At 46.3% G+C, this 6,000-nt stretch overlaps 1 long non-coding RNA gene across 1 annotated transcript in view; it reads right to left on the reverse strand.

The window, feature by feature from the left end:
- The window catches only part of LOC134808215 (uncharacterized), a 29,019-nt gene extending 23,306 nt beyond the window's left edge, over positions 1 to 5,713 (reverse strand). The window contains exons 1-3 of the long non-coding RNA XR_010150764.1: positions 5,446 to 5,713; positions 3,706 to 3,903; positions 152 to 297 (exon numbers count right to left, since the gene is read on the reverse strand). This is a non-coding gene — a long non-coding RNA (uncharacterized LOC134808215). The remainder of the gene's footprint in view (positions 1 to 151; positions 298 to 3,705; positions 3,904 to 5,445) is intronic.
- Positions 5,714 to 6,000: the final 287 nt, after the last annotated feature.

Consider the following 6,000-nt stretch of genomic DNA (forward strand, 5'->3'; position numbering starts at 1 on the left):
GTCATCGATCTCACCCCCTGCCCCAATGACTCATGTTGCTTCTCTTTTATTTAAGCTAGAATTCATTAATAGAATAATTATATATGTAAATATAAAATGGAAATCTGAGTTCCAGCTTCAATAGTTTTAATAATTAATAATCAATTATTACCTCACAGTACTTGCTGTACGAAGGTTGTGAGATGTCCATCCTTTGAGATTTAAATATAGTTCAGTCCAGAAGAAAAAGTCCTTTTTTTTGTTTTTTTATTCTGCTACCAAAAGAAATTTTTTTGTTTGTTTTTTTCATGCGCGTTCCTGTGAAGAGACCAGCAAACAGGCTTTGTGTGAGCAACGAGGCTGTTTATTTCACCTGGGTGCAGGCGGGCTGAGTCCGAAAAGAGAGTCAGCCAAGGGAGACAGGGATAGGGCCATTTTATAAGATTTGGGTAGGTAAAGGAAAATTACAGTCAAAGGAGGGGCAGGTGTGGGGGTCACAAGGCGCTCAGTAGGGGAGCTTTTGAGCCAGGATGAACCAGGAGAAGGAATTTCACAAGATAATGTCATCAGTTAAGGCAGGAACAGGCCATTTTCACTTCTTTTGTGGTGGAATGTCATCAGTTAAGGCAGGAACTGGCCATCTGGATGTGTACGTGCAGGTCACAGGGGATATGATGGCTTAGCTTGGGCTCAGAGGCCTGACATTCCTGTCTTCTTATATTAATAAGAAAAATAAAACGAAATAGTGGTAAAATGTTGTGACGGCAAAAATTTTTGGGGGTGGTATGGAGAGATAATGGGCCATGTTTCTCAGGGCTGCTTCGAGCGGGATTAGGGGCAGTGTGGAAACTTAGAGTGGGAGAGATTAAGCTGAAGGAAGATTTTGTGGTAAGGGGTGATATTGTGGGGTTGTTAGAAGAAACATTTGTCATTTAGAATTATTGGTGATGGCCTGGATATGGTTTTGTATGAATTGAAAAACTAAACGGAATAAAAGAAGGACAAAAACAGGTATTAAAGGTCTAAGAATTGGGAGGACCTAGGACATCTATTTAGAGAGTGCCTAAGGAGATTCAGCACAGTCCTGCCAGCAAAGATTATTTATTTACTTTAAGAGTTAAGAGTGGCAGTTTGGGGATAGCACCAGGAGATATCAGCTGTGATGGCTTGGAGAAACAGTGTAAACTGGCAGTGTAAACAAGAGCAGGGCATGTGTAAGTAGTTGAGAACAATGAATAGGAGTATGACTAGACAGAAGATAGTAGGGATGACAAGTTTTTTGGGGCACAGTCCAAGTTGGTCTGGTGTCTGGAATGAGACTGGGGCCTAATAAAAAGGAGCGTCCATACAGGAGCTCAAATGGGCTGTACCCTGTAGCTTTCCGAGGACAGGCCTGAATTCTGAGAAGGGAAAGTGGTAAAAGTATTGTCCAGTCCTTTTTAAGTTGGTGGCTGAGCTTGGTGAGGTGTGTTTGTAAAAGACCATTAGTCTGTTCTACCTTTCCTGAAGACTGAGGACCGTAAGGGATATAAAGGTTTCACTGAATACTAAGAGCCTGAAAAAATACTTGGCTGATTTGACTAATAAAGGCTGGTCTGCTATCGGACTGTATAGAGGTGGGAAGTCTAAACCGAGGAATTATGTCTGACAGAAGGGAAGAAATGACCGCAGTGGCCTTCTCAGACCCTATAGGAAAGGCCTCTACCTATCCAGTGAAAGTGTCTACCTAGACTAAGAGGTATTTTAGTTTTCTGACTCGGGGCATGTGAGTAAAGTCAATTTGCCAGTCCTGGGCAGGGGCAAATCCCTGAGCAGGTGGGAGTGACCAATGTGAAGGAGAAAAACTGGCCATGAGGGACAGAAGTTGGAAAGCTAGCTGCTTGTCTAGCCACCTTATCAGCATAAGCGTTGCCTAGAGCAATGGAATCTGATGCCTTTTGATGGCCTTTGCAGTGAATGACTCCAGCTTCCTTTGGAAGTAAAGCAGCCTTGAGCAGAGTTTTTATTAAGAGGCATTAATGATGAAGGACCCTTGCATAGTGAGGAAACTTCTTTCTGCCTATGTAACAGCATGGTGGTGCAGAATATGGAAGGCATATTTAGAGTCAGTATAAATATTGACATGTAGTCGTTTTGCAAGAGTGAGGGCCCGAGTTAAGTCAACTAGTTCGGCTTGTTGAGAGGTAGTGGAGAGGGGCAGAGCGGTAGCCTCAATGATAGATGTGGAAGATACTGTAGCATAGCCTGCCTTTGCTGGTGAGTGGCGATTAGATCTGGTGGAACTGCCATCAATAAACCAAATGTGATCAGAGTGAGGAACAGGAAATAAGGAAATATGGGGAAATGGGGTGAATGTCAGGTGGATCAGAGAGATACAGTCATGAGGGTCAGATGTGGTATCCAGAATAATGTGGGAGGCTGGATTGAAGCCTGTGCCAGGAACAATGGTAATTGTGGGAGACTCGACAGAGAGTGAGTATAGCTGAAGGAGCCGGGAAGCAGAAAGTATATGCATCAGGTATGAGGAAGAAAATAGATTTTGGAAGTTATAAGAACTATAGAGAGTGACTTGAGCATAGTTTGTGATTTTTAGGGCCTCTAAAAGTATTAAAGCAGCAGCAGCCACTGCACACAGACATGAGGGCTAGGCTAAAACAGTAAGGTCAAGTTGTTTGGACAGAAAGGCTACAGGGTGTGGTCCTAGCTCTTATGTAACAATTCTGACCGCACTAACCATGCCTAGGAAGGAAAGGAGTTGTTTTGTAGAAGGGATTGAGGTTTGGGAGATCAGTGGAACACGATCAGCAGGGAGAGCACGTGTGTTTTTATGAGAATTATCCCGAGATAGGTAACAGATGAGGATGAAATTTGGGCTTGACTGAAGTAATGGGGGCTATCTGTGAAGCCTTGTGGCAGTACAGCCCAGGTGATTTGCTGAGCCTGATGGGTGTCAGGGTCAGTCCAAGTGAAAGTGAAGAGAGGCTGGGATGAAGGGTGCAAAGGAATAGTAACGAAAGAATGTTTGAGATCCAGAACAGAATAATGGGTTGTGGAGGGAGGTATTGAGGATAGGAGTGTATATGGGTTTGGCACCATGGGGTGGATAGGCAAAACAATTTGGTTGACAAGGCGCAGATCCTGAACTAACTTGTAAGGCTTGTCTGGTTTTAGGACAGGTAAAATGGGGGAATTGTAAGGAGAGCTTATAGGCTCTAAAAGGCCATGCTGTAGCAGGCGAGTGATAACAGGCTTTAATCTTTTTAAAGCGAGCTGTGGGATGGGATATTGGCCTTAAGCGGGGTAAGGGTGATTAGGTTTTAATGAGATGGTAAGGGGTGCATGATCGGTTGCCAAGGAGGGAGTAGAGGTATCCTATACTTGTGGGTTAAGGTGGGGGGATACAAGAGGAGGACGCAAAGGAGGCTTTGGATTGGGAAGAAGGGCGGCAATGAGATACAGCTGTAGCCCAGGAATAGTCAGGGCAGCAGATAATTTAGTTAAAGTGTCTCGGCCTAATAAGGGAACTGGGCAGGTGGGGATAACTAAAAAGGAGTGCTTAAAAAAGTATTGTCTAAGTTGGCACCAGAGTTGGGGAGTTTTAAGAGGTTTAGAAGCCTGGCCATCAATACCCACAACAGTTATGGAGGCAAGGGAAACAGGCCCTTGAAAAGAAAGTAATGTGGAGTGGGTAGCCTCCATATTGATTAAGAAGGGGACGGGACTTACCCTCCACTGTGAGAGTTACTCGAAGCTCGGTGTCCGTGATGGTCTAGGGGGCTTCCAAGGCGATTGGGCAGTGTCAGTCTTCAGCTGCTAAGCCGAGAAGATCTGGGAAGGAGTCAGTCAGAGAGGCTTGGGCCAGAGTTCCAGGGGCTCTGGGAGTGGCTGCCAGATGAGTTGAACAGTCCGATTTTCAGTGGGGTCCTGCACAGATGGGACGCGGCTTAGGACGAATCCCGGGCTGCAGGCATTCCTTGGCCTCGTGGCCAGATTTCTGGCACTTGTAGCAAGCCCCTGGGGGAGGCAGGCCTGGAGGAATGCCTGGCCACTGCGATTTAGGCGTTTGGAAGTTCTTGTGTGCTGGAGATGTGGGTGGGGTTTGTCTCACAGTGGAGGCAAGGAAGTGCAACTCACAAATATGTTGCTACTTGGCTGTCTCTACTCTATTATTGTACACCTTGAAGGCAAGGTTAATTGAGTCCTATTGTGGGGTTTGAGGGCCGGAATTTAATTTTTGGAGTTTTATTTAATGTCGGGAGTGGATTGGGTAATAAAATGTATATTGAGAATAAGACGGCCTTTTGACCTTTTAGGGTCTAGGGCTGTAAAGCATCTCAGGGTGCTGCCAAACAAGCCATGAACTGGGCTGGGTTTTTATATTTAATGAAAAAGAGCCTAAACCCTATCTGATTTGGGATAAAGAAAAAGGAGCATTAACCTTGACTATGCCTTTAGCTCCAGCCACCTTTTTAAGAGGAAATTGCTGGGCAGGTGGGGGAGGGCTAGTCACAGAAGGAAAGTGTAAGCCGGACCAGGTGTGAGGAGGGGAGGTGATAAAAGGATTATAGGATGGAGGAGCGGAGGCTGAGGAAGAATTGGGACCTAGCTCAGCCTGGTGAGGAGGGGAGAGGTCAGATGGCTCTGTAGAGAAGGAAGATTAGAAAGACTCAGTGACGCTTGGGGTTGGTACTGAGGGGACAGGCGGGAGGGAAAGAAGGAAGATTTGAGATGAGTTGTGCTGGGAACAGAGACCAGGAAGGGACTGATGTGTAAAAGAATGCCTGGACGTCAGGCACCTCAGACCGTTTGCCCATTTTACAACAAGAGTTATTTAGATTTTGTAGAATGGAAAAATTCAAAGTGCCATTTTCTGGCTGTTTGGAACTACTGTCAAGTTTGTATTGGGGTCAAATGGCATTGCAGAAAATAAGACGCTTAGATTTTAGGTCAGGCGAGAGTTGAAGAGGTTTTAAGTTCTTAACAACACAGGCTAAGGGAGAAGAAGGAGGAATGGAGGGTGGAAGGTTGCCCATAGTGAAGGAGGCAAGTTTAAAGAGAAGGGTAGGGACACGGAGAAGGGGGGTGGGGAGCAGCCCTGGGCTGCAACGTGGGTGAGCAGCCAAAGCAGGAGTCCCTGCAATTGACTTGCCACCAAGGGAACGTGGGTGAATGATCAAAGGCAGGCGTCCCCGCAGAGATCAGACACCAATGGAACGTGGGTGAATAATCAGAGAGGCACCCCCGCAATTATTAAACACCAAGGGAAGGCTGCCTTCCCGAGTCCGTGACTGGCGCCGGAGTTTTGGGTCCACGGATAAAATGTGTCTCCTTTGTCTCTACCAGAAAATGAAAGGAATAGAAATTAAGAGAAGGGAGAGATTGAAGTGTGGCGCCAAGATAGAAAGGAGAAAGAGGTTGAGGGATAGTGAGGGAGGTTGGAGAAGAGAGTAAAAAGAGGCCACTTACCAGATTTGAAATTGGTGAGATGTTCCTTGGGCTGGTCAGTCTGAGGACCTGAGGTCCTAGGTGGATCTTTCTCATGGAGCAAACAGCAGGAGGACTGGGGATTGATCTCCCAAGGGAGGTACCCCAATCCGAGTCATGGCACCAAATTTCATGCACGTTTGTGTGAAGAGACCACCAAACAGGCTTTGTGTGAGCAACAAGGCTGTTTATTTCACCTGGGTGCAGGCGGGCTGAGTCCGAAAAGAGAGTCAGCCAAGGGAGACAGGGATAGGGCCGTCTTATAAGATTTGGGTAGGTAAAGGAAAATTACAGTCAAAGGGGGAGCAGGTGTGGGGGTCACAAGGCGCTCAGTAGGGGAGCTTTTGAGCCAGGATGAACCAGGAGAAGGAATTTCACAAGATAATGTCATCAGTTATGGCAGGAACAGGCCATTTTCACTTCTTTTGTGGTGGAATGTCATCAGTTAAGGCAGGAACTGGCCATCTGGATGTGTACGTGCAGGTCACAGGGGATATGATGGCTTAGCTTGGGCTCAGAGGCCTGACAGTTTTCCCT

The sequence above is a fragment of the Pan troglodytes genome, chromosome 14 (genome assembly GCF_028858775.2).
Source record: "Pan troglodytes isolate AG18354 chromosome 14, NHGRI_mPanTro3-v2.0_pri, whole genome shotgun sequence".
Classification (NCBI taxonomy): domain Eukaryota; kingdom Metazoa; phylum Chordata; class Mammalia; order Primates; family Hominidae; genus Pan; species Pan troglodytes.